The 23290-nt window shown below is 42.9% G+C and overlaps 1 protein-coding gene across 1 annotated transcript in view; it reads left to right on the forward strand.

Moving 5' to 3' along the window:
* The window catches only part of dab1b (DAB adaptor protein 1b), a 100236-nt gene that overhangs the window by 2662 nt on the left and 74284 nt on the right, over positions 1-23290 (forward strand). The window contains exon 2 of the mRNA XM_020939423.2: positions 103-281. The gene's annotated coding sequence lies outside the window, so the exon portion shown is untranslated. The remainder of the gene's footprint in view (positions 1-102; positions 282-23290) is intronic.

Consider the following 23290-nt stretch of genomic DNA (forward strand, 5'->3'; position numbering starts at 1 on the left):
TTCAGAATATATATGTTGTATCAGATGTTACAGTATTACACATGATTAGGTGGATGACACATGTACAGGACTAACATTGTTCATTGTACACTATAACAACAGAAGGAAGGAAAGACCTGCAGAACCTCTCCTTTACACAGCGAGGCTGGATGAGTCTGTCACTGAAGCTCCTGCAGTCCAGAGGACAGCCCAGGACAGAGCTGGACCTCATAGTGACCTTGTCCAGATTCTTCCCCTCCCTCTGCTCCAGTGGAACACACCATACAGGACCTATACTTGAGGTAAGTATTGTATGTTTCTAATTAAAAAGTTTATGTAATGTAGCACTCTAACACTGACAAATTTAAGGTGCATTATGTAACTTTTCTCATGGAAGGTTGCCTTTTGCTTGTGCTTCTTACTTCTCCATGGAGATGGTTTTGCCTGGAATGTTCCACAGTATGGCATTAAACTTCTGTCTACACCAGAAAAGTTACATTGTACAACTTTAATTGCTTGAGTAGTTTTGTACTATTTTGCGATTTTCAAATAGGACACTATTCCACAGGGGCAGCTCATTTGCATATCCTTTTACATAAGAGTCTAATCATTGTGCTTATGAGCTGAAATTTGAAAATAAAAACATCCCCTTCATAAATAGACTGCTGTGGATGTAAATGCAAAAATAACGACTTTGTTGATTGTTTTTGTACTGTAGTTAAGTAAATGGATGCCTTTCCATTATAGCTCTGCCCCATGTGGTTCTCTAATGAGCTAATTAGTATTTAAATCATATGGCTCTCTTGTGCAACTGTCTTTTTAATTGTGATTCATGTTTTTGGGATTGCATAAATATTGTATTATTATGTAATCCAGTTTCATACAAAACAAAACAAGGACTATCTGGAAAGGCTCAATCAAGATTTTTGCAGACATGGATGTTTTAAGTAGATTTTATAATATTATTTCTTGTTCTAAATAATCTTTATTTTTATTGAGTGACAAGACAATGACAGCATCCCTGTGCTAGCTTTACTAGTAGTTGTTGTAGTAGTTGTAGTACTAGTAATAGATAAAAAAGAGTGAAAATAATATCAGTAGTATATGCAAGTAGTCATTGCCATTTCAATACAGCACCATTAAAATGATTCTTTATGTCAAATAAAATAGTGCACTGTACTTTTACCAGACAGGCTGAGTAGATAATGGGTGTAGAATAAATTGTAGTTTTGGAGTTCTAACGCTGTAGAAGTTTATCAGTCCTCAAAACATGATAGTGTTGTCCATTCCAATCTAGTGCAGTGTGCCTGTTCTTCCATTGTAGGGAGTATTATACCTCTGATTATGTAGGCCAAGGTGAGTTGGCAGTGTGCCCACAGAAATTGAATTACCCTAACAATGGGGTTGCAAGAAGAAACACAGTCAATCTAAATCACAATTTGAATGGCCATGATCAGCAAACTGTTTAATTTAATTAGGTAGAATTATTTTCTTATTGTCCTATTCTATAAAGGAGGTAATAATTATTTTTTCTTAATATTTGTCTTCTTGAGTGTGGTTAAAATGTGTGCCCTGAAGAGAATAAAATATAAACTGTAAAGTTAATGCAGTACTTGTCAGAAAATTTCCATTTTGAGTTTCCAAAGTTGTTCAATACTAGGCCTGCCTGACGTTCACATGCGCTTTAAAGCAGTAGGCCCAAGTAACAATACCCGTATATGAAAAATCAAAACCTATACTTGCAAACAATGAAAACAGTTTGAAGGCCAGAGCACTGACCCCGGACAGCTGCATATAACCTGCTTTGATTGTTGCCATGGTTACTCACATGGGGTTCCAGATGACGCTGTGGCAGTGGTGGTGGTGTAACTTGTCGTGGATTGGCCCCGGGGACTCAGTGTTTTCACATCTCCACATCACATCAGCACCACATGTGCCCTTCCCCGCGGAGCTCTGTCCAGGTAAGAGAGAGAGACAGAGAGAAAGAGAGCGAGGAAGAGAGGGGAGGAGGACCACAGCTGCCCCCGGGACATGAGCGCCGCGTGGGCTGTGTCTGACCTCTGTGTTCAAAACCTTGCCAAGGTTATTTTCAATACACAACTTCAGGGACACGCTCTAATCCTCGCAAAGCAGAACCAATTTTTTATGCTATTTTTTTCTTTCTGCATTCCTATGCCCAGTTCATTTTCAAAAGATTGGCCAACATGTTCTGAATAATGTTTGACTACAATAAATAAACACGTAAACTTCACCTACACCCAGAATTCAAATAGAGCTGCTAAACTGGGCTGTATCTGTGAACTAAAGAAGAAGACAGAAAGGAGGAGGAATAGGGTCTAGAGGTATAAGGAACATTGTGATTGGTTGAACAGGTGTCTAAATTTGAAACTCCACCCCTGCAGCCAGATTTATGAAACATCTACCTTTAATCAGGGCAGGTTTTGTGATGTCACCAACTACTGGGAATTGCAGAGGCCACTGAAAACATCACACACTTAGATTAAGGCTTTCTTGACCAGAAAGCTTTAGATTGACCCAATTTGCGCTAAAAAAACAAACAAACAAACAAAAAAAATTCAATCACACTTTATTCGTTTTGCCCCATTGGCCAGCCCCATAGTTTAATCTACTGACATCTACATGCTAAGTAACACAATATGGCAGTCTCTAATCTAGTTTGAAATCCTCTACATTAACCTCCATTAATCGAACACTAAATTACCAGGAATATTTTACACACTTTTTGGCCTATTTCCACCACGTAAAAACACTGCTGTTGTGGAATTTTATTCTGGCTTTTAGCAGTGCAGAGCTACAGATCATAGTGTCACTTAAAGCAGGCAAAGTCACCTTGAAAGAGTAAAGCTCGCTCCATCTCGGGGGCTGGCGGTCTCCCATCAGCCATCAGTGAGGACTAGTGCTATGGCTCATCACCATTATGGCACTGCATGGGTTGATTTATGCTTATATTCAGCGTAAGTGAACTTTTTTTTAAAACAATACATCTTTTCTGTGTGTGGAAGTGACAAAAAGGCACAGGGACAGTATCTTAAACATACATGGAAATTCTTCAACACTATATGAGATGGGCAACTATGATTATATATTCTTACCTTTGTTGGTGAGACTAATAACAAATGCGCTTTTTTATTTTCTTTTTTTTTTTTGGTGTCTGTGTAATCATGTCATCCAGGTAGGGTCCAAAAGAAAGTTGAATTCTGTCAAATACACAGAGTGAATTGTTTGTGTCAAAACCGAAAAGGCTACCTATCCAAGTGTTTTTCCAGTTTTGATTAAAAAATATTCACTCTTATTGTTTGCCCAATTGAAAAAATTCACAATCAGTATATTTTGTAATACGCAATTGTAGTCACTGTCTCAACATTCTTTTTTTTTTTTTTTTTTTTTTTTTTTACTAGACTGGTGCTTTATATCCAGGCTGGCGCCACCTAGTGCCTCCGCTCAATTTCATTTCTCTCCAGTGACTTGGTCAGGAATCGGAACACACTAGATGTAAACCCTGGAAGTGTGAGTTCGGGCACCAGCCAATCAGTGAAAAGCCATACATTCTGCATTGTCAGTGATTCCTGAGATCGGGATTTAAAGCCGGAACAAAGAGAATGTTTGGTGAATTTTATCATGGGGAAAGACGTTATTGCCCTTCTTCCTACAGAATTTTGGAAAAGCTTAATATACCAGTTAGTCCCGTAAGCGGCGCATTACATATGTCACGACCAAATAGCAACGATTGGTTAAATGAAAAAAAGTGCTCGCTTACCATCGAGCGAACAAATTTTAACGCTGTGAGGTCAGATGGGTTCTATGAAGTGAAACCAGCTGATGAATCAGGCTACGTGCTTTATGTCTGTGTAAATAAATTATAAGAATCACATACTAATAACAATAAAAATACATATTAATCTAGACTTTGAAGAAGACAAAAGATAATTTCCACTAGCTCCATTATCATTATAAGCCTGTTCCTGCCTGCTCTGTCCTCTCACTCACACTTCCCATAGGCTGTGCATTGTAATTCCTCTGGAGTTACTTTGTGTTACGGCTCTATTCACTTGAGAGCTTTTACATCATTAATCCATTAAACTTTAAATTGCACAAGATTTTTAGCCTCTACGCTCCCAGATTAGCAGTTCAGTGCTTCTCTGTGTCAGCTCATTGGTTTGAAAGAAATTGACTAATTCCATAATTGCATGAAAACATTTTTTATTTTTTTTTTGTCTTTATTGAAGCATCAAAACAGCACTTTGAAAATGCAGTCAAGTTAGATGTTGAGAAGAATAATTATGTTCATTTTAGCACCTTACAGCTTTCTGTAACTGTTCACGCTTGGGTAGGTAACAATGTGCCCCATTTAAAATACGCAGAAAAATCACAATTTCTTTCTAGGGCATAGTTTGTGAAACCCAAATTGCGTGCTGCTGCACACTGGGCCTTGTCAGAGAAAAGAAAGGAACGTGATAATTTGCTCAAGCTTTTAAGCACTTTGTCAATGTGTGAGTTTGTGGAGGATGGCTGGTATGGTCTGTGTGTCTGGTCTGTGGTTCTGCCTGATGTCCATAACGGATAAACGGCTCTGAATCACCATTGTAGATGATACTTTTTTCTTGTGCCATACATGTACATGTAGAAGTGTGTGGGTGGGTATTTATCACACAAATCTGTATACACACTCGCATCATGTGGGCCTGCCTCTATGGCTTATGGGGCAAAAAATTTAATATAAGTTAAGACATGGTCATTGTTATTAGAGTTAGACAGATTTAGACAAACTTTATTGATCCATAAGGGAAATGATTTGGACATAGTAGCTCACACATCACAATATATTATAATAATAAAGTGCAAAACACAAACAAATAGTAATAATAAATTCAAAATAAGTAACAAAAATAGCAAGAGAGTGAAGACATAATGATACAAATGAGAGGTGAGTAAGGAGAACAGTGTAGAAATGGGTAGTGATTGAAGTATGTGGTGATGTAAGGTTAGATGGATATGGTAAAAGGTTTAGGTTAAGGTTAGGCAAGTAATAACTATGAGTAGGACTCCAGTAAATGAATGTAAGTCAATCGAATGTCCACAAAAACCATGGAAGCCCAAAATGCACATGTGTGTGTGTTTGATGGTAAAGAAATATGGATTATCCACGGTGAATGGTATGCGTATGGCTTATGGCATCAAATGATCTGGTTTACAATTATAATTAAAATGAACATGATGTAAATGACAGATTTAGCCGACCTTTAATTTTGTGAAAACTGCAAAAGATATTCCACCAAACCAACCTTCATTTACAGCATAGGCTCCACTACTACTTCAACTCATCAGGCCGCATATGCCTAAAGTGAACAAATGGCAGGGAAAGGGAAATCCAATGACACAGAGAGGGTTCTTGGCAGAGTAGTAACAATTGTACAGCATGTTCTTTCCATGTTACTTTGGCCGTGGGGTATCTGTATTCTCCTATTTCTGCCAATCATCCAAAGACATTCACATGCTAGAACAAATGACTCCAGCATCTACAGCAAATGCATTTGTGTGTCAATTACCTGTCCTGATTTAAACCTTTTTTTTTATTTTTATAATTCATAGTCTCTGGGAAAAAACTGTCTGTATTGTACAACACAACATTTAAAATCAACACTAATAAAAACAATCAAAAATACAACCAATGAAAAGCCCATGCCAAAAAGAGACAAAACATGACAACAATAAAAGAATCTAAATTTAAACTAAATATATCTTTTGAGTGCTGAAAATTATGACATGATCGAAGCCTGGGATGCGTTTTTGAACAAATTACCTATAGCCAGAAATCATATCTTGGCCCACACTGCAAGATTTTACAGTACTGCATGATTTAATCCTGTTTATATTCTGTAGCAACTAAAAAGTTATAAGTGAGTGTGTCCCTTAAGTGCCCTAGTATGTGTCTGTGTGCTAACATAATCCCCATTTGGTTTAATGAGTGTGACGAAGATGAGATTTCACGTGATGATGGCTCTCTCCATCCAGTCTCTCACCTGCCTACTCCCTCTTTCCCCAGAGACGCCATCCACCCCCTACTTCCCCCCCCTCCCCTCCTCCCCTTATTCCCTCCTCCCACCGTGGCATGTCAGGAGTGTAGAAGTGGCACGGGACGGCTGCACCCTGTCCCACTGATCTCCGCCTCTATGTGATCTGTGTTTGCCTCTCAGCGTGACTTGATCCACAGGGGGTTGGGTTGGTGGGGTAGTTGTAATAGCAGCAGCAGACTAGAACTCCCCCTTCTTGTCTCCAAAAATACACCACAGAAAAGAGATGACAGCTCTAAATGGCATGTCAGCTGTTGTTGTGACACTGACTAGAATCACACTAAATTATCAGTTTGTTGTGAGGTGTAATAGCAGCTTTGATGGACACTGTTCCCATGGCACCAGTGACTTCAATTCTTTGACTTCAGCTTTCATTTAAACCAACACAATTGTGTCTGGCTATATTACAGAAATCACAGGTGGTAAACATGTGACGCAAAGCTGATGGTAGAAGGTAAAAACTATTAGTTATTTGGTACATTTCAGAACAGCACTTTTGACTTTCGACGCTGGAAATACACACAGAGTCAAAGTTTTTATAATCTTGTTGCAGTGGTTGAACAGTGGTCTGGGAGGTTTAATACCCTCTCCTATGAATGCGGATTACCTGTCTGAATGAAGTGTGTAAGTGTAAGATGTTATAGATTTTTAACTACTAATTACAGTAAACTAATTACAGTAAACTAGAAAATGTACCATTGACTTTAATGTAGAATGTCCTTCATGATATCTTATTCCAGGGTGTAAAAAAACAGCAGATGCTGCCTCTTACCTACTTTTAAAGTAACTTTTTAACTTCTTTAAAACATCTCCATGATCTCGAGATTGGCTTGGCTCTGCTGGAGGATTTTACCTATGGGGCATGTTTTTGGTTGTGTCTAGTTACTGGTGTTATTACAGCCATAGGAAAACCAGTAATGACCACAGCATTTGGAGTAATAGAGTAAAAGTAGCTTCAGAAAAAGAAATATTATTGGTCTAAAGAAGTTGTAATGTCGAAATAACAAAAACTACTACTCATCAGCACACTGAGTAGATTTCACTCTGTGCATATTTGGCAGCAGTAAAAGTACTTTTTTGTGAAAATTATGACTTCTTCTCCCACCTCCGTATAAACGCTTTCATCATTACTCACACAGCAGGACCGTAGCAGAGATAACGGTGTGTTCTGAAGCCACTCATCATGTGTCACAGTGACAGTCTCAGCAGCTCGTCAGCAGGAGGCGCTGCCCCCAGAGAGACACATACATCACGTACACATATGAGTAAGTACAGCAGAGATCATCTGGCATCTTCTCATAAAAAGGCTGTTTCATTCATACAAAAAGTACAGTAAATCCCAAACAGCACAAAATCACAGATTTGAACATATTCTTGACTTTTTATATCCATTTTTATAAATACAGTAAGAATGAAATGGCCTGACAAAATTTGAATTTCTGTTATGTAGTGAGTGAATTATTGAATTTCATCAAAGGTCAGTTCAAAGTTGTGTTATTTACATTGCATTACATTACATTTTTGGTAGTTAACTGTGCACGTACTGTTTAAATAGCATTATCTACTGTTCAAATGAGTTAAGTCCAAGTTAAGTCCAAATATATATTACTGAACTCCTGTACACCTGTAATAATTTGTTTTGTGCCTATAGGCCTGTCATGATAACACATTTTGAAGCATGATATGTCACTTCAGAGAGATGTAGCGATAAAAGATAATACTGAAACTACTTTATACCTCAGACACAAAGCAGGATAATCCCGGTAAACCAATTTTTAAATAGCCAGTATCATTAAATGGCCTGAGCTGCAACAAATAAATAGCAGAATGAATTGATAATTGGCCTTAGATGTTAATCAAGTCTCTAGAGCTCAAATCTTACTTTAGAACATAAAAATGTCACCCCACTTTTACAAAAAAAATCCTTGAGGCTCACATGTGGCCTATGTAACTGGCCCTATCTTGTAATTGCATATTTGTAGTCATATATAACAATACCATTTACCCCAATCTTTTCTTTTCAGCAAGTACAAAGCACTTTGGCATAAAACAATAGCAGGACTATTCACTGGTGCAGAGTCTACAGCACATTTCCATAAGCAACACTAATGTAATCTCCTCTCCAGTGTTGCTAATTCTCGAGCTACCATCTATATGTCCTCCTTTGCAGCAGGTGCACCTGGCATTGTGCTGGTGAATAGTGTTTTCTCTGCCATCATCCTAGTCCTCCCTAATCCTGTGACTGCAGCTGTACACACAATGGCTAATCCCATCATAACTCAATTGTGTAAGGAAATAATGGCACACCGCGGATACTAAGAGACCAGTTATTTGTTCAGAAAAGAGGCAGAGTGTTGTTGCCAATGCATCGCACTATTTCATCTCTTCTGAATATAAAAGAGGAGTTATTTTGTGTCATTTTGTCCTTTAAAAATCAATGTACTTTACAGAATAATGTGTGTGGGCATGATGTGAACAAGAAGCTGCACAATGCAAACTTGAGCTTTCCTAGGGGTGAAAGCGCTTAATGCAGCCTGTACCTTTTGCACAATTTATTACTCGAGAGACAGTTGATTTGAATATTCTTTGCCGGCAGGTTGTACACTTAGGAAGATAGCCATACACTTATTGTAAGGTAGTATGTGAAGGGTGATTGAAAAGATACATAAGTGCCTCTTAAAGGTGCACTATGAAACTTTTCGGTTGGGGCTCTCTCACCTGCTTATTTCTATGGATATGTCATTGCTCTGTTTGGAATATTTAACAGTAATTATTCAGTTACAGTTGGCTTTTATTGCTTCAAAATACCCAGAAAAACAAATGTACAGATCCTGACCTGTAACTTGGCCTTGTTTCTTTTCCATGATGATAGAAAGGTTTAATGCTATACTGTGAGACATTCTAGACAAAGCAATAACATCTCCATGGAGACAAGCAGGTGGCGGACCCTCCACCCATAATGTTACACAATGCACGTAGTTAGAGCCTTCTTTGTACTTTCTTTTTCACATTTTGCATAGTCTAATAAACCGTAGCAAAATACAGTATGTTTGAGATACATTTTATTGTTGGGTCACTTTTTCCACAGACCTGGCCTGTAACTTCCTAGTGGCATCACTTTCTTGTCTCAATGAAGTTTAGTGGAGGAAAAATACAGGCAAAGCAATAACATCTCCATGGAGGCAAACAGGTACCCCACAAGAAAAGTAAATTTAGTTAGTATAAATGGTAGTTGTTTCCCTAAATACCCTTTTACTGTTCTTGGGGCACTACTTTGTTCTACTTGAGTGATCATATTTTAAAATAATGGTACCCTACATGAGATACTGGCAGGATCTTTTTCCTGTTGGGCGGAAATGCAAACCACTCACTCAGTTTATGTGATAGAAAATAAATACTTTCTATCACTTCCTTTGTAAAAACATATAGTCACATTTAATAAGTAGATACACCTTTTCCAGTGTGCAGTATGCTAATTCCCATTTGTACTCCACAGACTGTGCTTGTATCTGTCAGTATGGGCCTTCATTTCCTCCACTGCTCCACTGCCTTGTGCACTGGCTCAGATAATTAAGAGTCCAAGCCATAGGGGACAATTAGCTTCTTAATGTGTGTGATGTGATCGTGGAGAACTGAGAGCTGCTATGCTAAACCTACTGCGACATTCTGATCAAGATTTCAGACTTCTTTTGAATTGGTTTTGGCCTGGTCTTGCAGTGGTAAAGGTTATAATGTCGAAAGGTATTTTAACTCTCTGAGCTGTCGTGCCTGTAAAAGCAAATTCCACTAACCTCAAGTGCTCTTTGGAGGCGTCTGGACACACCAATCATCCTAAGAGCCAGAGGACGAGTGAAGAATTTGATTAAAGAGAATAATGAAATTTGTCTCTCCAAAAATTGCATATTCGAATAATTGTGCTCATGTGACACTGCAATATTCTACAATGCCTATCATTTAAAATGCAGCTACAGGACAGGTCGGTTTTATGGTGGAATTTGCTGTCAGATAGCAGATTTGTTGGCCTGATTTATGATTGGTCTCTGTAATTACCTATCCACATGTAACAAAAACAGAGTTTGAAATATTTGATATTATGTCTCCCAATATCTTCAGAATGCGGTGCCATTCCAATCCAAAGCTCTGGCTCTTGTTTGATAAAAAGGACTTTAAAGCATATTAATATGACAAGTCTCAATCTCTAACAAATAATATGAAGCACCATTTTATCAAAAACTGTAAATATTCTATAAAGTTACATATGTTCCAAACTATAGTTGTTGAATATATTAATTTGCAGACACTTAGGAATTGTATTTAATCACAATGACCAGGGATCAGGGGTAATACTGTACCTCTTTAGCACAGTTTTTTTTCACTGCCAATCCACACGGTATATTTATATATTTCTCATTGCTCATTACTCTCTTAAATTCAAATATATGCAATCATTTCAATCACATATTAGATTCAGATCACAAGCATCAAATATGAATTCAAAAGAGAATATGAAATTTCTGAATTTGTACATTTCTGCATTTTCAGCCAAATGCTCTTTGATGTGTAAAGTTGCTGCTCCTCCCTCTGTTACTGCATGAATTAAATTACTGTGCCTGTCTGTACAGTGGATTGGCCCCAGGCTCTTTGACCCTCATTACATATAAAGGAAAACCTCCATGTTGGAGCTATTTGCCCTTCATTCTTTCTATTTATTTCTGGCCAGCGTTCAAGATAACACCCTTGCTGTGAAGTGACAGGGTGCTTTTCATTGTTAACAGCCTGTTAAATAGATGCAAGGGGGGAGGTTGTATAAGATTAACCATTAGTTTAGTTAATTACTGTTTAGTTCGTCATGTACAGTAGTGACCCACAGGCGCTGCAGGGAATAAGGAGCAGTCATGTCTTTTGAGTCGACTGGTCAGTTGGCACAGCATGCTCTTATACTGTTTATGTGCACATTATTCATGAAGGTACTTTATGTTCCCGAAAACAAAACAGAATTTAAAGTGCATACATTTAACATTTTCTTGCTAACAGCACTGGCCTTTTCCATTCTTTGAACTGCCTTTAAAGTGAATCAGTCTCTCACTCACTAATGCACATACTCTGCAGAGAGCATTATCCACAATGACAAAGTTGAAATTGTTGCCTCTTACAAGTATCTGGGGACATTTTGTGACAACTTAAATTTGATGTTAATCAGAGACTGCAACTTTTGAGGAAGTTGAACTCTTTTTATGTTATCCATTTTGTGTCGCTTGCATCAGTCCTTTATTGAAGGCCTCCTGTGTTTTTCTTTTATTTGCTAATGTAACCCTCTCCACAAATTTGACAAAAAGCCAGTGTGATTCTTAGCTCACAGAATCATATTTTTTCAGACAGTTCTTAATACAAATGCAGTGTGAAAATGTTTGGAAGCAAGGGCGAACGTGAATTTGCACACTTGCTCTTAAGACCCCCTGTAGCCTTCTTGTGGTCCAATCCATCTTTTTCAGTTCCTATACCAATTTTGATACTAAAGCTTTAAGTATCTGCTTATACCTGATATTAACCAGATACCAGTGCAGAGACTGAAAACAGACTTCATTTATTAAATAAAAGTTCAAACATTTGGAGACTTTCTAAATATCTGGTCAACAAATATTTTAGTATCGTGTCTATATCCAATACGAGTATCAAATTGGTGCATCCCTAATAGCACAAAGACAATAATGTGTATATTAATACATTACTTTTTTTTTTTACATTCCAGTTCTACAGTTATTCTGAGTACTTCATCATTTTGCTAATTCCTCCTCCAAGTGCATATTCACCCATTTGTTTCCTGTTTGTTTGGGCTTGTTACTGACAACTGTGGATGACTTTTTTCATTTATTTTTCACCTTTTCACCTTCTGTATGTTTTGTTGTTCAGTGTGATGCTGTGAACTTGAGACAGAGACCTGCTACTCTGATTGCATAGTTACCAAGTACTCCTGCAGTTTTATGATGGTAGACCATGGAGTTCTTCAATTTTGCCCAGTCTGTGAGATCAGATGTGTGGATGAGATGTTCACACTAGCATGGCTCCCTCTCTGTGCAGTTTGGTGGAGCCTTTAATTAACCCAGCGGTCCAAACGAGGTTATCCTGGAGCCAGAGAGGAGATGCAAAATGAGGGGCAGCAGCTGTGAGGAGCGGGCAACCCCAAGAGCCAAACATATTACGTAATTCACAGCACGATTGCATAAGGGATCAATAGCAGTGTTACCATGGCAGCCTCCACTCTGCTCAAACAAAAAAGAAGTCATGTATTGTGAAAGTGTGTGTAAGTCATTCCTTTTGTTAACACCTGCAGAATACGTATTATAAGGGCTGTTCTCCATACACAAAGGACAGTAGCAAATGTCTATGCCTCAAGGTCTCAATAAGGCATGCTTACACTCTTACCCTCTTCATTAGTGCTTGGATTGTTTAGTATTGTTTTGTTGCTGGTAGTAAATAAGATAAAAAGGTTGTATTTGCAGACTTTGACTGATATAATGTTACCCACACTGAAAAAAGTGAAACATTGCTGTTGTTCATTCAATATGTTTTTTCCCATTGGTTTAAAGAAAGAAAATCAAATTGGCCGGTACAATTTAAACAATACACATTCAAGCTTGTGTTTGTATTTATTTTTTCTATGTACATCTAATTGGCTAAAGCAAATCAACAGTAATTTACAATAGTTAATTGATCCAATGAATGTTCGTTCATTGAGCATGTCTTGCGCATGCGCTGTGCCAAGTCGCTCCACCCAACATAGGGGGCAGCACTGACAACAGCCTCACTTGACTCTGCCCAATAACACAGTAGAATATGACATGTGCGCCATGTGCTCTGGCCTCTGGCCTCTGATCATCCCTAGAAACGTGACCGAGACCTACCATCACACTGCCAAGCTTCTCCACGATGAAAGGTAATAAAAAATACAAAAAACACATTTAGTCTTGTTTTACTTAGTATATGTGTCCCATTTGTATGTAAAGAGGCACATAAAGTAAGCTACTTGGAGGTGATAAAAAATACAGTACTAGCTAATTTTAATTATGTCTTCTAGATATTGAATTCATTGATTGGGTCATCAGAAGGATAAAAATAGGGTATTTATTTCGACAGCATGCGCGATTTTACCCTGATGTTTGCTTATGACGAATGATTAGTTGGATTTTAGATTGGGTCGTTTTGCGCGGCCGCCATTTTGGGCTAATATTAATACATCGCCAACGCTGGTGAGGTGAACCGGTCCAGCTTTATTTTACACTGTTGTACACGAGTCAATTTGCGAGTAGTCACCACCAGATTTACGCATTTTGCGCGCTACGGCCAGGTGTAACTTTTAAGCCCAGTGTGGTGGAGGTTTAAGTCCCGGGGTCAAACGACCGGGCAGCGGCTGATAAAGCGGCGAGTGTTCCGTTCCTCCTGACTGGAAACGGCCCTGAATTGTACCCTTTATGAAACTAAATTAGTTAATCTATACACGTATAAATTAACGCGCTCGCTCTCCGCTGCAGCGCGGAGCCCCTCCCCTCGCCCGCTCCCAGGGCTGGGTACAGAAACTCCGGTACTGGTGTGGCAACCGAGGGGTTAACGCTCCGGGAATTGTTTAAGTGTGATAATATGTTGCTGCAACAACGCCACCCCAAATCTAGTTTGGGGAAATTAAGTAAATGTAAGGCACACAGGTAAGTATATCATAGAGGGAGAGGGAGCCAGGTTCCATCAATTACACAATCTTTATTGATTTTTCTGTTGTTTTAAAAGACAGATTTAAATGCTAAAAGTAGCTACATTCATAAAAATAGGCAACCAGTAAAACACTACAGTGGGTGAACAGGTACACAATATTGAAATTGCAAAACAAAACCCCAAAACCCAAAGCAAAACTGAAACAAAGCAAACAGAACCCAACAAACAAAACAGAGCAAAACGAAATAAAACTAAAAGTGAAACAAAATAAAACTAAAAGCAAAACAAAATAAAACTAAAAGCAAAACAAAAGCAAAACAGCAGAGGTGGTGTCCTCACGCCGCTGCAGGCCCCCGCCGACACCTGAAAAGTTAAATTTTGGGATTAAACTCAGAGCCTGCAGCGTAAGGATCTGGGCCAAACATACCGTGGTTGAGTGTGACAGTGCGCAATCCCCAGGCTGAATGCGACTACACAGAATAACACCGTCCAGACGTGGTCCAAACACGTGGACCGACACGCGCTACAAACAGACAATTTTGAGAATTGTTTGGCACAGGTAGCACGTGGGAATAGGGTTTTGGTTACCTGCCGCCGCGGTTTACGGGACACGGCGGCGCACAGCCAAGCGCAATGGGGAGGGATTCACTCGTCTTACCCGTGGAGCTACCGAGAGACACCGGTTCAAGTATGGGCAGGGATGAATGAGTGGAGGAGTATCGGGCGTGCATTACCTTGGTCAGAGGAGATGAAAGCGCGCCCTAGGTGCTCCGCGACTCGGAGGAGCGAGGGACTGATGCGGTGCAGTGGCCAAGCAGCGGCACTAAAAAGAGACGTGGATGGAAATTTAGATATAACGGCCATGGAAGTTACAAAATGAAGTTACCTGAGCGGGAGGACAGAGCGGCCACAAGGAGAGGCCCGGAAGAGCGTGTGAGCCAAAAGGGGGAACGACTGAGAAGGGAGCGCTTAAATAGCCCACCAGCGCAGCGCCACGGAACGCCAGGTAAGAGCACCTGCAGCCTAGACCCTCAAAGCCGGTCATGCCACATTCTACCCCCCCGGTTTGCATCGTCGACCCGACGATGAAGAGATGCATCTTAGCACCACGGTCTAAACACTACATAGGTGGCCCTAGATGACGATTCGGCCACATCAACTCCCCTAGACGGCTGTCCAGCTATGGACCTTGGGAGATGATGGGGATTCTGGTGTTGGCCAGCTGTTGACCGAGTAGATCTGCGCGCAGTGACCTGATCGGGATAACGAGTTGCTGGCTCAGGTGCAGACGGCGCCTGGCCAGCCAAAGGAGCAAGAAGAGCCGCTGATGGTTCTGGAGCCCTAGAAACTTGCGATAAAGAGGCCTGAGAGGGTGGGGGCGGCACCACTACTGCAGGGAGCAAGGCTGCTGGCGGTGAGGCAGACACCTGCACAAATAAGTCATCCTCAAAGGACAGTTCGTCGTCCGGCACTGGAGCTGAAGGTGCAACAGGAGGATTCACGACCGGTAGGGGAGCCGGAGAGTCACTATTACGCAAGGGCTTCAGCAAGGACCGGTGTATTCTTTTCACTTTGGTCTGCTGATCCACTGGAGCCACAGTGTATACAACACCACCTTCTCTTGGGGCTTGAAGCACTACATGGGTGACTGGGCCCCACAGATCTTGGGTCTTTCGACGACCCTTGGCACTGTGGTCACAAAGTAGCACCAGTTGGCCTTCCTTAAGTACCACCTGTCTTACGTTCTGGTCATGATTTGCCTTTCTGCGTGCAGCAGCTATGTGCAGTCTCTCCCTGGCACCATCAAAGGCCACCTGAAGGCGTGCCTGGTGCTCCTGCACCCACTCGTGCACAGTTCCCCCCACAGGTTCTGGCACCCGACTGAGTAGGAAGTCGATCGGCAGTCGCGGCTCCTGCCCAAACATCAAAAAGAAGGGCGACTCGCCTGTAGACTGATGTGGAGTGGTGTTGTAGGCGTACAGCACCTGAGGCAGGCAAGAACTCCAGTCTCTCTTACGGGATGTAGGCAGCGCACGCAACATGTTGTGCAGCGTGCGGTTGAAGCGTTCGCACTGCCCATTACCTGCTGGGTGGTATGGGGTAGTGCGAGACTTGATGATCCCGTACAAGCTGCACAACTGCTGAATGAGTTTACTTTCAAAGTTCCGGCCCTGGTTGGAGTGGATGCGAGCCGGCACACCAAACTTTGCAAACCACTCCGTAACCAGGACCTGCGCCACTGTAGAGGCGAGCTGGTTGCGGGTTGGGACGGCCAAGGTGTATTTGCTAAAAACATCGGTCATTATCAGCACATTCTCCAGACCATCAGGAGTTGGCTCCAGTAGTGTAAAGTCCACTGCAACAATCTCATTTGGCTGCGAAGCCAGTAAGTGGCTCATGAACGCGTGCGCAACAGGTTGATTGTCCTTTGCATGCTGACATCTCTCGCAAGCCTGGCACCATTGGGCTACCTCACGGGACATACCAGGCCAATAGCACCTGGAACGCAACAGGGCTAAAGTCCTTTCTATACCTTGGTGTCCATGCTCCTGATGGACTTGGGTGAGGGCATCCTGAACAAGGGCTCTGGCAGAAGAAGTTGATACACAGCCCCACCACCATCAGGACGAAACACCTGCCGATACAGCAGCCCTCTAACTCAACCAAGCGGTCCCACTGGGCCAGCACTAAAAGGGCAGCGGAAGAAAGGGCTCGTCGCTCTATACGAGTGGGCTGTCGATTCTGTTGCCAGAAGGTCAGGATCTCCTGAAGGGTGGGGTCAGACTGCTGAAGCTCCCGGAGGTCAGCAGGGGCAACATAAGGGAGGACAGTCACCACAGACTGTGTTGCCCGTGTAGCTACTCCTTGCAAAGCTTGCTGCAACTGCTCAGGCAAGCACGTGCCCAAGGCCCTGGATGCCGATACCTGTGAAGTGGTGCCAGGCTGACGAGACAAAGCGTCAGCGTTTTTATTACACTTACCTGAACGGTACTTCAACTCAAAATCAAACGAAGCTAACTGGGCGGCCAACGCTGCTCAACAGCTCCCAGTTTGGCAGACGCAAGATGGCTCAGGGGGTTGTTGTCAGTATAGACCATGCAATCTATGGCCTAGGAGATACTCCCTGAACTTCTCAGTCATAGCCCACTTAAGGCCCAGCAACTCAAGCTTCGTAGAGCTGTAGTTGGACATATTACGCTCAGTCGGACTCAGCCCTCGACTGGCGTAGGCAATAGGCCGCACCTTCCCTTCCTGCTCCTGGGAGAGCACTGCCCCCAATCCAGCATGACTTGCATCAACCTCCAAAATGAATGGGAGGGAGAAGTCAGCGTAGGCAAGTACCGGAGCCATGGTGAGCTTGGCTTTTAGAGCCTCAAAAGCTCTGCTGACATTCTGGGGTCCAGGGTCCAGCATCACTCCGGACGGGCCTTTTCCTGGACTTCTTACCAGTCAGTTCAGCAACTCTGCGATGTAGGGGAGCAGCCAGTTTGGCGAAACCCTCGACAAAACGTCGGTAGTAGCTGGCGAATCCAAGGAAGGAACGGAGTTCCGTAGCCGTGGATGGTGTAGGCCAGTTAACTACTACTTCAATTTTGCTGGGGTCCGTGGCAACTCCCTGATCGGAGATCACATGGCCCAGGTAGTGCACCTCCCGCTGGAAGAAACGGCACTTGCTCAGTTTAGCCTTGAGCCCTTCTTTCTGCAACCTCCCCAGCACCACGCCCAGCCTCTCCAGATGTTGCTGTACCGTGGACGAAAATATAACAATATCATCCAGGTAAAGAAGGAGCGACTGGCATTGCTGGTCCCCAAAGACACGTTGCATCAACCGTTGGAAGGTGCTGGGGGCGTTGCAGAGCCCAAAAGGCATACGATTCCCTCAAACAAACCGAAGGGCGTACAGAAAGCTGTTTTGTGCCGGTCACTCTCTGCAACAGGGACTTGGTTATACCCGCTGGCCAGGTCCATAGTTGGAAAACCAGCGGGCCCCTGTCAAAGCATCGAGTGACTCTTCGATTCGTGGTAGCGGAAAAAGCATCCTTTCGGGTCTTCAGATTGAGTTGACGGTAGTCAACGCACAGACGAATGCTGCCATCCTTTTTCCGGACTAAGACAATAGGTGAAGCATATGGGCTGGAGCTCTCTCTAATAATTTGTGCTTTCAAGAGCTGATTGATATGCTCTTTCACCAACTCATATTCCGATGGAGGAACGCGGCGGTATCGCTGCCGGACCGGGACATCATCCAGTAGGGGGATGTCGTGAGTGATCAGGTTGGTACAACCCAAATCCTGATCATTTGCAGCAAACACAGAGGTGTACTTTCTAAGCAGTGACCGCACCTTCACCTGTTCTTCAGGGGACAGGTCAATTTCTGCAAACAGGTCCGCAGCTGGAGCAGCAGCAGTTTGTGAGGAGACACTCGCAGCCACTGGGGGAACCTCTGTCACCCCTGCTGGAAGGCTCACCACTGTGACATTGTCCAGTGTCCCTACTAGGGTACGAGGATAAAGCAGCACGTCATTGTCACCAACATTGACAATTGGGAACATAAGCGGTACCCCTGACCACCTGAACCAAGGCTGGTTGATGCCAACAAACCTGCTGGCAGACCAGCCTCTCAGGGGTTCAAACAATGCTGTGGTACTGGAGTACGCTCAGAACAGGTAGAAGCAACAATCTTCATAGCACCCCCTGGGACTCGAACGGCCCTCCTTCCCTGCACCTTAAACCTTACCTGGCTGTTTTGGGGAAGGCTGCAGGTCCGCAGCATGACATTTTTGGAGGGCGTCTACCAACTGAACAGGGGATGCTACCACGGGATCGGTGTTGAACAGAGACGGTCCAAACTGTCCAAATAACTCCTGGTAGCATTTCCTAAGAATGTTCATTCCCAACACTCCAGGGATTGGTGGGGAAACATTCCCTGGGGGGTCCCTAACTATTAAGACACCACAGTGGGGCATCACTTTACCGCAGAGCTCAACAGTTACCTCTAAATAGCCGATGTAGGGGATTTCAAGTCCATTGGCTGCTCTGAGCTGGAGCCAATGACAAGCCTTTAAGCGTTCCTCCCCCAGGGCTCAAAATACTGCCGAAAGAACCCTTCGGTCACAGTAGACACCATAGATCCTGTATCAACTAGGCATGGCACAGTTGTTCCAGCCATATTCACATCGATATGTGGGCAGGACGCAATCAACTTGGGTGCATCTGCCAAACCCTTAAACACACTAGTTGAGCCTGTGGATGCCCCACCCGAGCTTTGGCTCTGCAGCACGGTGGGCGCTAGTTTTCCGCCTGGGGACCGAACTGGCGCTGTGTGGGTCGGTTTTCCCATTGACTAGGGACACGAAGCCCATCACAATGTCGGGCGATATGGCCAGGCTGCTGGCAACGATTGCACACAATGGGGCCCCGACGCGGTGAGCGACTACGCTGTGGACCGGCCTGCGCAGCCTGTAACAGGGCGATACTCTTGGTCAGCAGATCAATTTGTTCCTGCTGCTTTTTCAGAAGCTCTTTCACTTCACTTACCTCAGTCGGGGTGTGGCGAGTGGTCGGTGATGGTTCCCCATGCACGGCGTATTGAAGGCCAAAGGCTGCAGGCACTGAATTACTACGCCCGCGCATGCCAGCTGGCAGACCCTCGCGCTCCCATCTCATCGCCTCCCCCCTGACCACAAGCAAGGTTGCGGTGGGATCCTGGCGTACATATTGTTTTAAAGTGCGCCGCAATGAACCATCCAGTACATGTTCAATAAACTGATCGCGCAACAAGGACTCTGCATTCGACAAAGGCGCGGGAGCACATGCTTTAACTTTGTCCATAAGGCTCAGCAGGGCAAGAGAGAACTCCTGTAATGTCTCCCCTTCTTGTTGCTTCCGAGAAAAGAATTGTTCCTGCAAGGCCACATATGATTCGGAGCACCCATACAACTCCTGAAGGATAGAGATTATTTCATCTGGGTCGCTTCGTTCCTCCTCGGAGCGGAATTTGATCTCATTACGGGCCTCACCTTCCAGATGGTCGTACAAAAAGAACGCCTGATCTGCCCGTGACAGGTGTCGCGCCCTCATGCAAGCCCGAACCTCCTCCACCCATTCACCCAAGCCGATGCCAGTGTGCCCCCTAAACATCGGACATCTCCTATCACGAGGTATAAATACTAATCTATCTGGCGGAGGAGTAGGTTGAGCTGTGGGTGCAGTAGAAGGACCTGCACCAGAACTTGAGGTTGCCTGCGCTGAACGCAACCTGTCATTATCCGCAGTCAGCTGAGCTATTTGGTTCCTGAGGTTCGCTAGCTCTTCCTCCATTGGGACGCGCAAGCGTAGCCAAAACCTAACAAAAAAAGGAAGGTCCCACACACCACCCACTGCTGTTTTGCTTCTGAAAAAAAAGGAATATATTAATCAAAAAGGGGTTACAATTGACATTTCACAAAACAGTGCAATTCACGAGCACAGCTATCTTGAAGCAGTAGTTAATAAAGTTAATGTTTTGAACTGCCACCACAATAAAGGATGGACAAACCAGTTGCTCCAGCACCTCACTGCCAATATAATTAAGAATATACACAGCAAGTCAAAATAAATCACAGCAAATAAAGATAAATCACAGCAAACTAAATCATGCAAACAAAAAGAACAAATAAACATGCAAGACAATAAGCATGGAGCTGGATGACACCCAATACTGATAGCAAGTAGCAAAATTTTTTATCCTATAGCACTACTGGCCTTCCATAGCCACAATAATCACAATTTAAATGGAACCTGGGCCTCTGCCTTGATAAATCCTGCCAACAACGCCAAGTATGTGGCAACCGAGGGGTTAACGCTCCGGGAATTGTTTAAGTGTGATAATATGATCCTGCCAACAACGCCAAGTATGTGGCAACCGAGGGGTTAACGCTCCGGGAATTGTTTAAGTGTGATAATATGTTGCTGCAACAACGCCACCCCAAATCTAGTTTGGGGAAATTAAGTAAATGTAAGGCACACAGGTAAGTATATCATAGAGGGAGAGGGAGCCAGGTTCCATCAATTACACAATCTTTATTGATTTTTCTGTTGTTTTAAAAGACAGATTTAAATGCTAAAAGTAGCTACATTCATAAAAATAGGCAACCAGTAAAACACTACAGTGGGTGAACAGGTACACAATATTGAAATTGCAAAACAAAACCCCAAAACCCAAAGCAAAACTGAAACAAAGCAAACAGAACCCAACAAACAAAACAGAGCAAAACGAAATAAAACTAAAAGTGAAACAAAATAAAACTAAAAGCAAAACAAAATAAAACTAAAAGCAAAACAGCAGAGGTGGTGTCCTCACGCCGCTGCAGGCCCCCGCCGACACCTGAAAAGTTAAATTTTGGGATTAAACTCAGAGCCTGCAGCGTAAGGATCTGGGCCAAACATACCGTGGTTGAGTGTGACAGTGCGCAATCCCCAGGCTGAATGCGACTACACAGAATAACACCGTCCAGACGTGGTCCAAACACGTGGACCGACACGCGCTACAAACAGACAATTTTGAGAATTGTTTGGCACAGGTAGCACGTGGGAATAGGGTTTTGGTTACCTGCCGCCGCGGTTTTACGGGACACGGCGGCGCACAGCCAAGCGCAATGGGGAGGGATTCACTCGTCTTACCCGTGGAGCTACCGAGAGACACCGGTTCAAGTATGGGCAGGGATGAATGAGTGGAGGAGTATCGGGCGTGCATTACCTTGGTCAGAGGAGATGAAAGCGCGCCCTAGGTGCTCCGCGACTCGGAGGAGCGAGGGACTGATGCGGTGCAGTGGCCAAGCAGCGCGGCACTAAAAAGAGACGTGGATGGAAATTTAGATATAACGGCCATGGAAGTTACAAAATGAAGTTACCTGAGCGGGAGGACAGAGCGGCCACAAGGAGAGGCCCGGAAGAGCGTGTGAGCCAAAAGGGGGAACGACTGAGAAGGGAGCGCTTAAATAGCCCACCAGCGCAGCGCCACGGAACGCCAGGTAAGAGCACCTGCAGCCTAGACCCTCAAAGCCGGTCATGCCACACTGGTATTGAAATACTAACGTTCTTTCGGTGACAGTTTTCCTTGGCTTTAAATGCGAGCGCCAACAAGCCAATAAATACACTGCAGCGATTTCACAGCAGCGAAGGTGCTCGCGCGTCACAGCTGCGCCTTAAACAAACTCAAAGGCACAAACGGCACTACCCGAAAATACATCCAGCCCTTTACAGTTCCTAAAAGTCAAAGTGCGCAATAATAAATCCACATCTATTCAGTCTGTAAAGTCCGCGCAAGCCAAACAGATAACATGAACCAGACTCCTGTGTGGAGCATGCGTCTTCGTAAAGATGCAGCCAGACTCGTAAAGTTGAAACCAAACTGGTAATGAACAAAAACTCCGCCAATATCGCATTTCACAAATGATCCATCCAGCCAAACGAGTCCGTGTGAAGAGTTCTCCTTGGTCCTCCTCCGTCCAGGTAACGGCGCAGTAGATGCGTAAAATTATTTATCAAAACAACGAGCACGTGCTTCGTGCGCTGCCTTTAATGTAAAGAGGGGTCACGAAAAAAACAAAAGTGAAACTTAAGTGCGTGTAAGCCCACACGAGGATCAGCTGTGCGCTCTGGTTCATTTGCATGCACATATGGAGTTATAACTTAACATCATATAGTAGCCTACTGTTTTAATGTATGAATTACTAAGAAAAATAACAGTGTTCTTATGTTTGCAGGCTTTACTGAATGCTGCACTGGATTTATCTACATGAAGGCAATATGTGATCAAATTGCTGATAATTTTCCTTGGAGACCCTGTTAATGAAATAAGAATCAGGTATGATAACGGTGTATATATAATATACATGTCATGTCTTATAATATCAAACTCCTCACCAATTGGCTGTCTGTAATTGATGCCCCTTTTTTGTGTTAAACATGTGAATGAAGCAAAACTTGCCTTGAAGCCTATTCTGATTCTAAATGCCATTTACACTGGTCCTTTTAGTGAATAAATTGATTTGCAGTGATCTTGTTATTGGGGAAAAAAAATGCATAGTCCATTATATTGTAGGGAATATTTTACCAATATACTACATAGCATTAATTATACAACAAAATATTAGTTGATGCAAATTTTAAAATATTAGAAATCATACTGCAAATTCTACCATAGAATTCTCCACTGACCTCCAGCTCAGTGTTAAACTGTAGGGATTGTGGAATGTTGTGATGTCACGTGAACCCAACATTTTCAGTTGTCTCAGTCTCTATAATCATTCAATCTAGCCACATGAAACCAAGAACTGGCACGAAGTTTACATTTATACATCATAAGAAAAGAGATTTCTCTCAAAGGAAATCTGTTTTATATATAGTTATGAAGTCACTTCCCAGCATCTGAAATCATTACATAACATTTTAGAATATGATGTATTTTTTTCAAATTCTTAAAATGCATACAGATGCAGACTGATCATAAGCATTGGAAATTATATTTTGTG

The sequence above is a fragment of the Boleophthalmus pectinirostris genome, unplaced genomic scaffold, assembly GCF_026225935.1.
Source record: "Boleophthalmus pectinirostris isolate CB_2022bp ecotype Guang Dong unplaced genomic scaffold, ASM2622593v1 HiC_scaffold_16, whole genome shotgun sequence".
Lineage (NCBI taxonomy): Eukaryota > Metazoa > Chordata > Actinopteri > Gobiiformes > Gobiidae > Boleophthalmus > Boleophthalmus pectinirostris.